The following is a 17,242-nucleotide window of genomic DNA, read 5'->3' as shown; positions in this document are numbered from 1 at the left end:
ATATTTAAGATGTTGCCTGCATGGTTCAGTCAGTTAAGCGCCTGCCTTCAGCTCAGTTCATGATCCCCGGGGCCTGGGATGGAGCCTGTCAAGTGCCTTGCCTCAGCAGGGAGTCTGCTTCTCCTTCTCTCTCTGCTACTTGCTCTTTCTCTCAAATAAATAAATAAAATTTAAAAAAAAAAAAAGAAATATTTAAGAATAACTTAAGAAGGTATGGGTAAATGTCTTTTTTTTTTTTTAAGGGATTCAAAAAACTTTAATGAAGGGTCTCTATGAAGCAAGCAAAAAACAAAAAGTGCTTTCAAGATATACTTTAAAAAGGCATTTATGCTTAGTCCAGGGCTCTTTTTTCTTTATTTATTTGAGAGGGAGAGAGAGAGCGCAAGCGAGCACATGAGCACACAAGCAGGGAGAGGGGAAAGAGATAGAACCTTTAGCAGGCTTCCTGCTGAGTACAATGCCCAATGCGGGATTCAATCTCAAGACCCTGAGAGCATGACCTTAGCTGTAACTACAAGTCAGATGCTCAACTGACTAAGCTAGCCAGGTGTGTCCAGGGCTCTTTTTTCATTATATTATTTGTATTATGCCAGATACTGCACAGTGTTTCAGGATTATTTTTTTACTCTCAAAACCACTCAAAGAGTCACTGCAGCCTTAAGAAGTAAGGTTACTCTACTTTTTAGGATATTTTTCTTTACATAGAACAGATCAGTTTCAAAAACCCATAACCCCAGTCTAAACGTATAGAAAAAGAACAGACAAATTCCACTGCGGAAGCATCCTAGAAAATACTTGACCAGTACTACTCCAACTGTCAAAGCCATTAAAAATCTGAGAAACAGGGCACCTGGGTGGCTCAGTGCGTTGAGCCTCTGCCTTCAGCTCAGGTCATGGTCTCACGGTCCTGGGATCAGGCCCTGCATTGGGCTCTCTGCTCAGCCGGGAGCCTGCTTCCCACCGCCCCCTCACCACCCCCCCACCTGCTGCTCTGCCTACTTGTGATCTCCCTCTCTCTGTCAAATAAATAAATTAAATATTCTAAAAAAAAATCTGAGAAACTGTCACAGCCGAGAGGAGCCTAAGAAGACATAAAACTAAGAAAATAGGGTATCTGACAGAATCCTGGAACAAAGGACACTGGGAAAAACTAAGGAAATCTAAATAAATTATGGATTTTACTTAATAACATACAATATTGGTTTGTTAACTATGAAAAATGTACAATATTAACAAAATGTCAGTAATAGGAACAATTGGGTACAGGTTTGTTTACAGGAACTATACTACCTTTTCAGTTTTTTTGTAAACCAAACTATTCTAAAAAATAAAGCCTATTTAAAAATGTTTTATTCATTATTCATATACCTTTAAAACAAGCCAACAAAACAGCAGATCTGTGGTTTCCTAGGGTTAGCAGACAAAGTAAGGAATCTTTTAGGGATGATGGATATGTTCTTTATTTTGTTGTGATGGTTGCACTGTCAATACTCACTGAATTGTATAATGTTTTTTTAAAGATTTTATTTATTTATTTGACAGACAGAGATCACAAGTAGGCAGAGAGGCAGGCAGGAGAGGAGGGGAAGCAGGCTCCTTGCTGACCAGAGAGCCCGATGTGGGGCTCGATCCCAGGACCCTGGGATCATGATCTGAGCTGAAGGCAGAGAGGCTTTAACCCACTGAGCCACCCAGGCGCCCCCAAACTGTATAATTTAAATAGACGCAGTTTATTGTCTACAGACAATAGGCTTCCTCAGTAAAACTGTAAGGAAAAATAATGAGTCACAAAACAGCCTCAAAACAAACAAACAAACAAATAAACAAGAGCAAAGGTTTCATGTGGCCAGAAAACTTCTAAAAGACAACCTTCTGGGAGAGTGGGCTCCTAGGTGTTCTGACTGTAATACCAAAGAAATACATTTAAAATCCTAACCCAGACACAATTACATAACTGAAATAAAAGTTTTATGAAACAACTGCTATGGACTATGCATTCTGATTATTTTCTCTCCATTATTTTCTCTCCATTTTCTCTTCTTATAGGCTAGTCGCTGTAACAGTTATTGATAGGATGTTAAGATTTCTGGGATTGGCTTTAAAATATTACTATGGGGCACCTGGGTGACTCAGGGGGTTAAGCTTCTGGCTTTGGCTCAGGTCGTGATCTCGGGGTCCTGGGATCGAGTCCTGCATTCAGCTATCTGTTCAGCAGGGAGCCTGCTTCCCCCCCTTTCTCTCTGCCTGCCTCTGCCTATTTGTGACCTCTATCTGTCAAATAAATAAATAAAATCTTTAAAAATAAATAATAAAGTAAAATAAAATAAAATAAAATATACTATTACTATAAATGACTCCCCTGGGTGACTCTAGTCAGTTAAGTGTTCAACTCTTGGTTTTGGCTCAGGTCATGATCCGGTCGTGGTATCTAGCCCTGCATCAGGCTCCACACTCGGCACAGGTGTTTGCTTGAGATTCTCTCCCTCTGCCCCTCCCCCAGCTAGAGGGAACGTGTGTGTGTTACGTGAGCACGTGTTCTCTCACTAAAATGACTTTGAGTCAAATCTTTAAAAATATTCCTATGTCATTAGTGTCTGCTTCCGAAACTCAAAGGGTATGAGCGTCAGTATTTTATCAAGTGTGATAGAGAGATCCCCTCTCTCCCTCTATCCCTCCCCACCAATGCTCTCTCTCACATTAAAAAAAAAAAAAAAAAAAAACCCTTTAATAAAAAATAAAAATAAATGGCAAGATTATAAAAAAGGAAGATTATAGGCCAATACCACTCATGACCAAAGATGCAAAAGAATCTGCAAAATTTCTAAATAAGTAAATTTAGCAATGCCCAGAATACAAAGTCACATACAAAAATCAACTGTATTTTCGTACACAGTAGTAGCAACTGAAAAATGAAACTTTAAAAATACTGTGTATGAGAGTATCAAAAACAAGATACCAGGGGCACATGGGTGGCTCAGTTAAGCATCTGCTTAAGGTCATGATCCAGGGGTCCTGGGATCGAGACCTACTCAGGCTCCCTGCTCATCTGCTTGGCCCTCTCCTCTGCCCCTTCCCCCCACCACCCCTAGTGCTCTCTCTCTCAAATAAATAAAATCTTAAAAAAGAGAGAGAAAGAGAGAGAGCTAGGTACCTAAAACAAATATGTGTAAGAATTCTACACTGAAAATTGCAAAACATTGCTGAGAGAAATTATAGAAGACCTAAATAAATAGAGAAACATACCATGTCCAAGGATTAGAAGACTCGTTGTTTCAATATTGCTAAATTCAATGCAACTGCACTATTTAAAAAAAGGCAGGGTTTTGATTAGTTTGTTTGGGATAAACTGACAGATTCAAAAACTTACCTATAAAAGTAAATAACTTAGGGGTGCCTGGGTGGATCAGTGGGTTAAGCCTCTGCCTTTGGCTCAGGTCATGATCCCTGATCCCAGCGACCTGGGACTGAGCTCTGCACTAGACTCCCTGCGGGAGCCTGCTTCTCCCTCTCCCCCTACTTGTGCTCTGTATCTCTAATAAATAAATATTAAAAATTAAAAAGGAAATAACTAAGAATTGCCCATCTTAAAGAATAAAACTAAGGAACTTACATTATCAGATTTCAAGATTTACTATAAAGCTACAGTTCTAGGGGGCCCTGGGTATTTCAGTTGGTTGAGCATCTGCCTTCGGCTCAGGTCACAGTCCCCAGGTCCTAGAATTGCACCTGGCGTCAGGTTCCCTGCATCTGCTTCTTGCTCTCCCTCTCTCAAATAATTAAAATCTTAAAAAAATAAAAAATAAAGCTACAGTTATAAATAAGACAATGTGGTATTAATATATATATATAGAAAAAAAGGCCAGCAGAAACAAAGTCCAGAAACAGATCCACATGTGTATGGCCACTTTATTTATGACAAAGTTGTGTCAACAAAATTCAGCAGGAAGATAAGGGACAACTCAATATCTGAATGGAAAATAAAAAAGAACCCTGACCCCTACAACACTTCACACAGGACACAAAAAATTAATTAAGATGGATCACAGCCCTAACTGTAAAAGCTTAAACCTTAAAGCTTCAAAAGTACAGGATAATACCTTTATGTGCTAGGGGAGGCAGAGAGTTCTGAAACAGGACTCAGAAAGTAGTAAGAAAGAAAACTATTTAAAAGATGAACTTTATCAAAATTAAAATTTCTAGAGACAAAGAGTGAAAAGCAAACCCAGATTGGGAGATACGTGACAGAAATAGTTCCACCATGACACTGTTGAGGAGCTACTTAACACCCACTCTCCAATGAAACTGGTAAGAATTTAAACAAAACAAAACAAGAAGAAAACATTTAAAATCTCTGGAAACAGTCCTAAAGGCATAAAGCAAATGACAAAACATTTCTCAAGAAGATATATACTAAAACTAAAAACTGGGGTACTTGAACCAAAAATACCCCATGCACAAAAATGTTAACAGTTTTATTCGTAACGGCCAACGATCAGAAGCATTCCAAATTTTATCAATAGGAGAATGGATAAAGTGTGGCATAGCCACAGGCAAAAAAAAATCTTACTCATATAGACAACAACATGGACAAATTTCCAGACATTGCACAGTAAAAGGGGGCCAGATACAAAAGAATATATACTGTATGATTCCACTTATATGAAGTTTAAAACTGGAAAAATTAATTGATGGAGACAGAGGTCAAAATAGTTGTAATTTCTGAAGTTTCTAACTGGAAAAGAGAGCCAGGGGAAATTCTGAGTGCCAGAAGTGACCTATATCTTCATCTGAGTGGTAGCTGTAAGGATGATAAGTATGTTAACTTTTCAATAAGTCATATACTTAAGATTTGTCCCTTTTCTGACCTTTACTGGATGATACACTTCGAGAATCTTAAAAAAAAAAAAAAAAAAAAAAAAAAGTAGGGGCGCCTGGGTGGCTCAATTAAGCTTCTGACTCTTGATTTTGGCTCAGGTGGTGATCTCATGGTCTTGAGATGAATCCCCACATTAGGCTCCCCACTCAGGGGGAGTCTGAGATTCTCCCTCTCCTCCTCCCTCTCCTCCTCCCCACTGCAAGCATTCTCTCTCTCTCTAAAATAAATAATTGAACGGTGCCCAGGTGATTCAGTCGTTAACTTCTGCCTTTGGCTCAGGTCATCACCTGAGGGTCCTGGGATCAAGTCCACCATCAGGCTCCCTGCTCTGGGGAGCCTATTCTCCCTCTCCCACTCTCCATGCTTTTGTTCCCTCTCTTGCTGTGTATCTCTCTGTCAAACAAATAAATAAAATCTTTAAAAATATGTATTTTATTGGGGCACCTGGGTGGCTCGGTGGGTTAAGCTGCTGCCTTCGGCTCAGGTCATGGTCTCAGGGTCCTGGGATCGAGTCCCGCATCGGGCTCTCTGCTCAGCAGGGTCCCTCTCTCTCTCTGCCTGCCTCTCCATCTACTTGTGATTTCTCTGTCAAATAAATACATAAAAAAATCTTAAAAAAAAAAAAAAATATATATATATATTTTATTTATTTGTTTGACAGAGAGAGAGCACAAGTAAGCAGAGTGACAGGGGGGAGAAAGAACCAGGCTCTCTGCTGAGCAGGGAGCCTGATGCAGGGCCTGATCCCAGGACCCTGGAATCATGACCTGAGCTGAAGGCAGCCGCTTAACCAACAGAGCCACCCAGGAAACCCCCCAAAACAGATAAAATCTTAAAAAAATTAAAAAATAATAAAATAAAATAAAGCTTAAAAAGGGTAAAACGCTTCATTATATGTATGTTATTTTAAGTAAAAAGCGTTTACCTGTATGAGGGTTTTATTTACCTTGTTATATTGTCAAAGTTGCAGTCTAAACATGAGAAAAAAAACAGACAAACCCAAACTGGGGTGATACTCTTAAACAAATCTGGCCTCAAGAATTGTTAAAAAATCAAACAGATGGGGCGCCTGGGTGGCTCAGTGGGTTAAAGTCTCTGCCTTCGGCTCAGGTCATGATCCCAGGGTCCTGGGATTGAGCCCCGCATCGGGCTCTCTGCTCTGCGGAGAGCTTGCTTCCTCCTCTCTCTTCCTGCCTGCCTCTCTGCCTACTTGTGATCTGTCTGTCAAGTAAATAAATAAAATCTTAAAAAAAAAAAATCAAACAGACAGAACTATCACAGATCAGAGGAAACCCAGGAAATGGGAAAACTAAATACAATGTGGCACCTGGACTGCATCCTGGAGAAAGGAGATTAATGAAAAAACTAGTAAAATCCATATAATGTCTAGAGTTTGGGTATAAATATTAATATACCAATATCAGTTTCTCAGTTTGGGTAAAGTTACCATAGTAATACAAGATGCTAAAAAGGGATAAACTAGTTAATGGGTAAATGGAACTATACAATGTTTTCAATTTTTCTGTAAATTTAAAATTAATCCAAAATAAAAAGTTTATCAACAAAGGTAAAGCATATAGACATGATCTCTAAATAAAAACTTTCAGGGGCACCTGACTGGCTCAGTCTGTAGAACATATGACTCTTGATGTCGGGGTTTTAAGTTCAAGCCCCAGGTTGAGTGTAGAGATTACTTAAAATCTTTTTTTAAAAAAAGTATAAAGATTTGTATTCTTCACTATATATACATTATGCCTAAATTTAAAAAAAAAAAAAAAAATCTAACAAGCCTCAGAGCTGGTACTTATACCACGGCTTGATCCCTAAACAGTCTCGTCCCTAAACAATGGGTCACAAGATTCTGGTTACCTGATACCAACAGTAAGCTTAGGTAACAGTGTCCTGACTCTGAAGTATACTAACATCCACTTGAGTAAATCTGTCATTCAAGTTCAGTAAGACCACAATAAAAGTCAGAAAGCAGAGACTTTATCAACCTTACATAGACGTATGAACTATTCTATTCTTGCTAATAAATGGTTAATAAACATCTATTATGTATGGCAGAAAAAGGAAGAAAAGGAAAAAAATGATGTAGGGAGGAAGGTGGTAGCTAACTAAATCAGGGTACCACGGAGGAAGCAGGTGACAGAAACAAAATAAGAACTGGCAAATTGTTAATAACTGAAGTTCTATGACAGTATTTGGGGAATGAAAACTGAAACCAATTACATTCACAAGGCTTACTATCTGCATAAACATGACTCTACCACTCTACTGTTATCAACCTGACTTTACTATTCCAGGAAATTCTTCTCTAGGAAAATAAAAGTTGCAAATAACTATTATTCCTTTCTGTTAAGCCACCCAGTTTGTAGTAATTTGTTAATGTAGCCCCAGGAAACTAATATAGCTACTAAGCATTGTCTCACTTACCATGGTAAGCAATAAACTCAGATTTACCTTAATAGTAGGTTGTTTGGGTGCCTAGTTTTAGGAAGTCAGCATTGAATGGAGTTCATTATACTATCTGAACTATTGTGATATATGTTTGAAACTATTCATAATAAAAAGTATTTTAAAATGTTTTCAGAACATATCATGGCCCCAATGTGAAAATCACTACTTCACAATTAAACCATGACAAAGGGGGCGCCTGGGTGGCTTAGCGGGTCACGCCTCTGCCTTCAGTTCAAGTCATGATCTCAGGGTCCTGGGATCAAGCCCCGCATCGGACTCTCTGCTCAGCAGGGAGCCTGCTTCCTCCTGTCTCTCTGCCTGCCTCTCTGCCTACTTGTGATCTCTGTCTATCAAATAAATAAATAAAATATTTTTTAAAATAAATAAACCATGACAAAGAATGTTCTATCATATTCTAACTCAAATGTCCTATTTTCTGCAAAGCCTTTATCCAAATACCCTAAGTCTTTGTAGCTCCATCCTCTATGCTCTCCTAATACTTGGTACATACAGCCTTAACTACAGCCCTTTTCCTTAGGTTGAATGGGTCCTACTCTGAATAAGGGAGCCCTGACTATAATGGTAACAAAGGCTATGAATCCTAAATAGTACTGTGTCACTTTTTCCCATTTAAAATGGAAGAAGCAGGTGCCTGGGTGGCTCAGTGAGTTAAGCCGCTGCCTTCGGCTCAGGTCATGATCTCAGGGTCCTGGGATCGAGTCCCGCATCGGGCTCTCTGCTCAGCAGGGAGCCTGCTTCCCTTCCTCTCTCTCTGCCTGCCTCTCTGCCTAGTTGTGATCTCTCTCTCTCTCTCTCTCTGTCAAATAAATAAATAAATAAATAATCTTTTTTTCTAAAAAATAAATAAATAAATAAATAAATAAAATGGAAGAAGCATTTTGGGCATTTTATTTCAAACTCCAGTATTAGTAAAGCTAACAAAAAACACTCCATGAGGAGTCTAAACCAGAATAGGGACAGCCTTTCCTACCGCTCCACTTGGTAGTATTTATCAAAAACAGCAATGTGCAGTTGGATCTAGCATGCAGTTTAATCTGAACAAGTATCTAAAGAAAATAACTAGACAAGTACATAAAGATTTAGGTGTAAAACTAGTCACTATAAGAGTAAAATTTAGACATAGCTTTCTTTTCAACAGGTCCATGGTTATATAAATTATGGTATCTTCATAAGGTCCACAGTATTAGATACCTATTCAGATTGCTACAGAAATCTTAGTGCCATCAAGTTGTTTAAAAAAAAAAAAAGCTATAGCTACAGAGCGGAGATAATGAGGAGGCTGCTTCTGGCTCCTGCTCTCACAGCCACTGCAGTACACTGAGCTCCACAGAGACAGAGCCAGGGCAAGTGAGAGCCAGCCGGGCACTGGGTGACTCTGTGCCTCGCTGAGGAAAATAATTAACCATGGGCAAAGGAGATCCTAAAAAGCTGAGAGGCAAAATGTCATCATCATATGCATTCTTTGTGCAAACTTAACGAGAGGAGCACAAAAAGCAGCACCCAAATGCTTCAGTCAACTTCTCTGATTTTTCTAAGAAGTGCTCAGAAAGGTGGAAGACCATGTCTGTGAAAAAGAAGGAAAATTTGAAGACATAGCAAAGGAGGACAAGGCCCATTATGAAAGAGAAATGAAAACTTATATTCCCTCTAAAGGGAAAACAAAAAAGAAGTTCAAGGATCCCAATGCACCCAAGAGGCCTCTGTTGGCTTTTTTCTTGTTTTGTTCTGAGTATCGCCCCAAAACCAAAGGAGAACATCCTGGCCTATACACTGGTTATGTTGGAAAGAAACTGGGAGAAATGTGGAATAACACTGCTGCAGATGACAAGCAGTCTTAGGAAAAGGCGGCTTCTAAGCTGAAGGAAAAATATGAAAAGGATATTGCTGTATACCGAGCTAAAGGAAAAGCCTGATGCAGCAAAAAAAAGGATTTGTCAAGGCTGAAAAGAGCAAGAAAAAGAAGGAAGAGGAGGATAAGGAAGATGAAGAGGATGAGGGGGAGGAAGATGAAGACGAAGATGATGATGAGTAAGTTGGTTCTAGCGCAGCTTTTTTTCTTGTCCATAAAGCATTTAAACCCCCTACAGACAACTCATTCTTTTTAAAGAAAAAAATTGAAATGTAAGGCTGTATAAGATTTGTTTTTAAACTGTACAGTGTCTTTTTTTGTATAGTTAACACACTAAAGAATGTGTCTTTAGATAGCCCTGACCTGGTGATATTTTCAACAGCCACTAACCTTGCCTGGTACAGTATGGGGATTGTAAATTGGCATGGAATCTTAAAGCAGGTTCTTGTTAGTGCACAGCACAAATTAGTTATATACGGGGATGGTAATTTTTCATCTTCAGTTGTCTCTGATGCAGCTTCTACGAAATAACTGTTGTTCTATTAATTGAATACCATTCTGTAATTGCAAAAAAAAAAAAAGTTGCAGCTGTTTTGTTGACTTTCTGAATGCTTCTAAGTAAATACAATTTTTTTTTATTAGTATTGTTGTCCTTTTCATAGGTCTGAAATTTTTCTTCTTGAGGGGACGCTAGTCTTTTGCTTTTGTCCATTTTGGATCACATGGATTATTACAGTGTTTATCTTTCCATATAGTTAGCTCATAAAAAGCTTTTGTCTGCACCCTGCATACTCATGAGGAGGGTAATAAAAGTTGAACTGAGACAGTTTTCACCCAGAACTGAAACTCAAAACTTGATCAATTGATACCAGATCTCACATAGCCCAGGCATGTTTATAAAGTAGAGTAACGAGTCTAGTCAGTCACACCATGGGATTAGGAGAATCAAACATTTTGAAAAGTCTGTCCTTGAAGGACTAAAAGAAAAGTATGTTCTAATCTTTACATAAGGACTCTACATCCTTTAACTCCCATTACCATGTAATGGCAGTTACAGTTGCAGTCCCCACATTAAAGACAACCTGAGAATGTATCCCCAAAAGCATGAACTTAAACTATAAGACTGCCATATTAAATTTTTTGTTGACAATCCCAGCAAAGGCTCTGGGGGAAAAAAAGGGCTGGCTGTAAATGTTTTCTCCTATTTACTGAATATGGGTTTCTTAGGAAACTTGACTTTCATTAAAGGTATTTTTAATTAATTGGCCCAACTTATAAAATGTATGCCGCATTTAAAATCAGGTGTATTTTCCTATATTATAGTTTGCTCCTTTAGATAAGTCAAATAGACCTGAGGGAAGAAGACACTTGACACTTTGTATTTCAGTATGAGTTAACCTGATTTGAATTTGATTTTTCTTTACAAAACCCTAACCCATTCATTAGACTCATCTTTGTATACACAGCAGTTTAGGGAAAAATGTGGCAATTTTGTGGTTTTTTGAGATTATTGTTCTCTTAAAGTGCCAGTGTTTTAAAATACTGTTCTTGTAATTTTACACACTTCTGTGATGGAGTGCTGTTTTGCTGTTTAATTTTGACTTGCATTCTTTCTATTTGCATTTGTTTATGTAATTTCAGGAAGAATACTGAACATCTGAGTCCTGGATGGTACTAATAAACTAACAACTGCAAAGGTTTAGAAAAAAAGCTATAAATTCATTAAAATTTTGCTAAAGCAAAAATATTCATTACCCATAATGAAAAAAAGTAAATCTAAAATCCCTGCACACATGTGGATACACACGTGCATGCTTGCTCTCTCAAATAAATAAATCTTTAAAAAAAAGATTTCAATTTATTTATTTCACAAAGAGAGAGAAAAAGAGCACAAGCAGGGGGAAACAGCAGAGGGAGAGGGAAGCAGACTCCCCACTGCATAGGAGGCCAGATGGACTCAATTTCAGGACCCTGGGATCATGACCTGAGCTGAAGATAGCTGCTTAACTCAGAGAGCCACCCAGACTTCTATCAAATAAACAAATAAATCTTAAAAAAAAAGTTCTAAATACAAAAAGGTATATATTCACTCAAAAGATAATTCTCTAAATAGCTTACTTCAGATTAGCAGATTACAATGAAATGTTATAATATCCCATTCTGATGCATGTATTTGTAAGTAATCTCTAAAAATTACAATATCACTTACAATGCCCCCTTAATCCCCCTCCAGAAACAAAATAAAAATTCTAGCCCAATTTCAACATTTATAAAATAAGTTCTGAAATGAGACCGTCTGCAAAATACTATATACTCTCATAATTCTCTAAAGAACAGGCATGACAATAATCTCAGTGGGACTCCTATTCCATTTTACTCTACTGACAGCCATGGCAAACAATTTAGGAATGAAATCTAATCCAAATGGTAGGGCTGTATCTTTTATTTGTAGTCCAAAGCAAATATAAGAAAAGATCATATTCATATTTCTTCATTTTAATGAGCACATAATAAATACCAGGGATGATGCAAATGCTGAGATTAAAAAACAAAAACAAAAACACAGTCCCCATTCAGTTTAAGTGGGGGAGACAGAAAAAATTACTGCAGTGTGATAAAAAATATAGAAGTGGGGCACATGGCTGGCTCAGTCGGTAGAGTATGAGGCTCTCAGGCTTGGGCGGGTCATGTGTTTGAGCCCCACATTAGGAGTAGAGGTTATTTAAAAAAAAAAAAAGTACAGTAGAAGTATGCACAGAATGTTGTGGGTGGGAAGGGAAGAGTCTTCTAGATGGCTGGAAGGTCAGGAAAAACTTCCCAGAAAAAAAATAACTTTAAAGCTGAGGTTGGAAGTTGAGGTTAGCTAGCTAGAAGAAAGCAAATGGCATCACAAGTCTCTAGCAAGGACCATGAGCTATTCTATATAAGAGGGCTTACTTGTACAGCTTTATTTTTTTAATCTTATCTAGAATGCATCTAAAATGAAATAAATTTAAATATATAGCTCCATTTCTACATGGGGGTATGTGAATTCTTTAAAAACAAACCAGAAAAGAACATTTGCAATAATAAGCCATAAATAATAAGCCAATAATAATGAGCCATAAAAGACTGTAACTCTAAATTACAGTCTTTCTGATGAGATTTTACTTCTAATATTGAAACTGTCCCAACCAAAAAAAGCTATTACTGAGTGAATTAGCAATATTTGAAGAAGCAGTTTCTGGGTTGGAATCCCAGTTATTCCTTTTTTTAAAAATTGAGATATAATTCATGTAAGGGCCTACTTAGCCAGAGCGAGCCATTTTGTTGTTTATGCAGTAAACTTAGATTGGACCTGCCCCTTCCCCCCAGGAGAAAAGCGCTTAGAAACAGAACTGGTGAAATATGACTGACCAGCCCCTGATAACAGAGCCCACATACAAGGATGAGTCCGGCCAGGTGGAAACGTCCAATCCGTGAAAGTGCATGTATTACCTCCCTACCCACCAAGGATGAGCCAGGCCAGGTGGAAATGTCCAATCAAGGGAAAGCGCACGTATTACCCGCCAAGGAGTGTGAGCCCCGCCTTTTGGACACCAGACAAAGGCATCAATTCTAGCCAAGGTCATAGGCTGAATGAGATGACTATCATGGGGTAGAATGTAATTCAATTGGCCACCTCTGTGTGGCTAGGCTCAACCACATGGCCTTTACTCTATAAAAGTTAGTCTGTGAGACTCTTTGCAAGAGAGGGCTGGTGGGTTTGATTCTCGATGCTTGGCGGGAAATAAAGCTTTGTTTGACCTTGGCTTTGTATCAGTCTCGTCCTTTTGTCTACAGACCCTTTCAATTCACGAAAATTCACCCCTCTAAAAAGCAAAATGCAGTGTTTGTATAGTATATTCACAAAGTTATGCAACCATTACTCTAATTCCAAAACATTTTCATTACTCCAAAAAACTCCCATATCCATTAGCAGTAAATCCCTAAAAACCCTCATCCCTAGCAACCTTTAATCTTTCTACCCTATGGATTTGCCTGTTTTCCAGTCCACATTTTACCACCTATGTAATTTGTAGCTTAATCTTTCGGTGCCCCAGTTTCATCTATAAAATAAGCATAATAATAACTCTATATCAAGGAATGGTTAAGACATATAAAGTGATTAGTATGACTGGATATGCTTAGGGAACATAAACAATTCTTAGAAAGCATGGCAGAAGGTAGTCCTCTTTGTAACAATTTAAGATTTCAACTGAAGAGTGAAGATAGCCCTACATGAATCTAGAATTTAGGTATTTCCTAATTGAAAACAAGTCATAAAACAAGACCAACAAATTTAGAGGCGTAAAATCACATAATATATGTGTTTTCTGCCCTTGGTGAAACTGAATAAGAAATTTTAACTAAGATACTTAGAAAGTCCCAGAGTGTTTGGAAATGAAGTAATGTACTTATAACCTAGGTGTTCAAAAAGAAATCACAAAGGAAATTTAAAAATAATCTGACTGAATGATAATGAAAATATATAATATATGGCATGCAATATTCATAATAACCAAAAAGCAGATGCCAAATGTCCATTATCTGATGAATGAAACAAAATGCAGTATATCCATTCAATGGAGTACTATTCAGCCACAAAAAGGAACAAAGTACGATACATGTCATAAGGACGAATCTTGAAAATACCATACTGGGGCGCCTGGGTGGCTCTGTGGGTTAGAGCCTCTGCCTTCGGCTCAGGTCATGATCCCAGGGTCCTGGGATCAAGCTCCACATCGGGATCTCTGCTCAGCGAGGAGCCTGCTTCCCCCTCTCTCTCTGCCTACTTGTGTCCGCTCCCTCTCTCTCTGTCAAATAAATAAAAAAAATATTAAAAAAAAAAAAAGAAATTAGAAGTATTTTGTACTGAATAAAAAAGACATTGGGGGGGGGGGGCGCCTGGGTGGCTCAGTAGGTTAAAGCCTCTGCCTTCGGCTCGGGTCATGGTCCCAGGGTCCTGGGATCGAGCCCTGCATTGGGCTCCCTGCTCAGCAGTGAGCCTGCTTCCTCCTCTCTCTCTGCCTGCCTCTCTGCCTACTTGTGATCTCTGTCTGTCAAATAAATAAATAAAATCTTAAAAAACAAACAAACAGAACAAAACAAAGACATAAGGGAAATTTATACAACGTGTACACTTATATGCAGATTAGCTTAAAAAAATACCAGTAAGCCACATATATATCACTCAAGAAGTTGGAAAAAACAGCAAAGGAAAGCCAAAGAACCATAACACAGGAATTAAAGAGTAGAAATGAAAGAGAAAACACTAAACTGAGAGGACTGAGAAGGCTGATGAGTAGTCTCTGAAAAAAAATTATTAGATTTATAAACCTCTAGCGAGTCTTTTTTTTTTTTAAAGATTTTATTTATTTGACAGAGATCACAAGAAGGCAGAGAGGCAGGCAGAGAGAGAGAGGGAAGCAGGCTCCCCACTGAGCAGAGAGCTGGCTGTGGGGCTCGATCCCAGGACCCTGGGGATCATGACCCCAGCCAAAGGAAGAGACTTTAACCCACTGAGCCACCCAGGCGCCCCACTAGCGAGTCTTATTAAAAGATACAGATAATGACTATTAGAAATTAATGAAGTATGATTATAGATTCTGCAGACATAAAAGCAATATGGATAATTTAGGCTAATAAATTTGAAATCTTATGGGACGCCTGGGTGGCTCAGTTGGTTAAGCAGCTGCCTTCGGCTCAGGTCATGATCCCAGCGTCCTGGGATCCTGGGATCGAGTCCCACATCGGGCTCCTTGCTCCACGGGGAGTCTGCTTCTCCCTCTGACTCTGCCTTCTACTCTGTCTGCCTGTGCTCACTCTCCCTCTGAAAAATAAATAAATAAAATCTTTAAAAAAGAAAAAATAAATAAATAAATTTGAAATCTTAGATGAAATGTTCAAAATCCTAGAAAAACAAGAGGCAAATAAGCAGGGCAAAAATCTTACAGTCTTATGACTACTAAAGAAACTGAAGTTCCATTTTAAAATACTTCCCCATAGGGTGCCTGGGTGGCTCAGTAGATTAAAGCCTCTGCCTTCAGCTCAGGTCATGATCTCAGGGTCCTGGGATCAAGCCCCGCATCAAGCTCTCTGCTCAGCAGGGAGCCTGCTTCCCTTCCTTTCTCTCTGCCTGCCTCTCTGCCCACTTGTGATCTCTTGTCTGTCAAATAAATAAATAAAATCTAAAAAAAAACTTCCCCATGCTCGCAAAAGGCCTAGAATTGCCACGCCACACAACTCTTAAAAGAATAAGGAGGGAGGATTTGCTCTCTGAGAAATGAGCCATTTTTATATAGAGTTATATATAGCAAATTTGGTAATGGTACAAGGATAGACAAATCAACTGGTAAAATAGATATTCCAGAAACAGACCAATTAATTTATATACAGCTGATTATTACAAAACTGACACAGCAAGCAATGTGGAAAAGCACTGTTTTTTTTTTAAATACATGATGTTTGGGTAAATATGTACCCATCCTGAAAAACTTTAAACCTGACATCTATGTCACAGTACACATCAAAATCAATTTCAGATTGATTATAAACCTAAATGTGAAAGAAAAAGCAAATAAGCAAAAAAAATTCAAAATACTTCTAAAATATAATACAGGAGCCTATCTTCATTACTCAGGAGATGGAAAAACTTCTATAGGACACATCTACCTATTTTAAAAGTAATATTTTCTGTCCATGAAAAAGTTGCCATTGAGTAAAAAAAGCAAGTAAGCATAGGTTGGTCTATTCAAAAGACAAAACAAAAAACAAAAAAGAAACAAAATAATACAACCCCAAAAACAAAAACAAAAAAACTCTTTTGTTTTCTTTTTCTTTTTTTTTTTTAAGATTTTATTTATTTATTTGACAGACAGAGACCACAAGTAGGCAGAGAGGCAGGCAGAGAGAGAGATGGAGAAGCAGGCTCCCTGCTGAGCAGAGAGCCTGATGCGGGACTCGATCACAGGCCTGGGATCATGACCTGAGCCAAAGGCAGAGGCCCTAACCCACTGAGCCACCCAGGCGCCCCCTTTTGTTTTCCTTTATGGAGAATGAAGAACACACTTCATTGGAGGATGAAACAACAGTTTAAGATTCTACCACACAGTATCTGTATCATGGGTTAAAAGTCTCTCTTTAAACTGTGACTACAGGGGGGCACCTGGGTGGCTCAGTGGGTTACCCAATCTCCAAATAGTAGATCAGGATCTCAATTTCTCATGGGGTCAGAATTCATTTGAGTTGTTGCATCCTTTTTATATTGAGGTTAGCCCTAAATTCCAGAGAAAAGTAGAATCCACTTAGGTGACCTCTTGACATCATCCAAAGACATATTTTAGCACCCTTTCATGTACTCCTATCCACTCATGACCATAACACTTCTAAAAATTAAAATGCCTCCTTTTCACATAAAGATTAGATACATTTAATTTTAAGACAGCATTTCTACTCTATTTGCATTTCTTCTATATTCTCTTGAAGCTCTTTAAGCTAAGCTTATATTCTTCTCCAAAACACTTTTCAAAATCCCTGATAGTGCATTCATTATATTTTTCTATATAAAGCAGTTTTATATGACAATTTCAATCAGAGCCTAACCAATCTTATCCTGAATACTGAGGCTGTTTATTTTTTGTTCAACATTATTTTAACATTTGTACCTAAAACTCCCGTGCAAACAAATACTAATACTTCTACAACTTTTTCAGCTTTTCTCTTCTTGTTCAGATCTCAGAACTGCAAAGTAGCTAGCTATTATCTTTTTTGTATAGTATCATTGCAAACATAAAGACTTTCTTCATGGGCACCTGGGTGGCTCAGTCAATTAAGTGTCTGACTCTTGATTTTGGCTCAGGTCTAGATCTCAAGGTCCTAGGATCAAGCCCTGTGTCAAGCTCCATGCTCAGCACAGAGTTTACTTGTCTCTCTCCCTCTGCTCTCCCCTCCACACCTCCCCCACCCCGCCCCACTCTCTCTTTCATAAATATAAAATCTTTAAAAAAAAAAAAAAT

At 38.3% G+C, this 17,242-nt stretch overlaps 1 protein-coding gene and 1 pseudogene across 2 annotated transcripts in view; one reads left to right on the top strand and one right to left on the bottom strand.

Moving 5' to 3' along the window:
- Positions 1 to 17,242, bottom strand: part of RAB6A (RAB6A, member RAS oncogene family) — an 86,195-nt gene that overhangs the window by 43,439 nt on the left and 25,514 nt on the right. The window lies entirely within an intron of this gene.
- On the top strand, positions 8,658 to 9,389 carry LOC131807609 (high mobility group protein B1-like; annotated as a pseudogene).

This window comes from Mustela lutreola, chromosome 1 (assembly GCF_030435805.1).
Source record: "Mustela lutreola isolate mMusLut2 chromosome 1, mMusLut2.pri, whole genome shotgun sequence".
Lineage (NCBI taxonomy): Eukaryota > Metazoa > Chordata > Mammalia > Carnivora > Mustelidae > Mustela > Mustela lutreola.
Note: the sequence above shows the minus strand (reverse complement) of the source record. Positions and strands in the feature narration are given on the sequence as shown.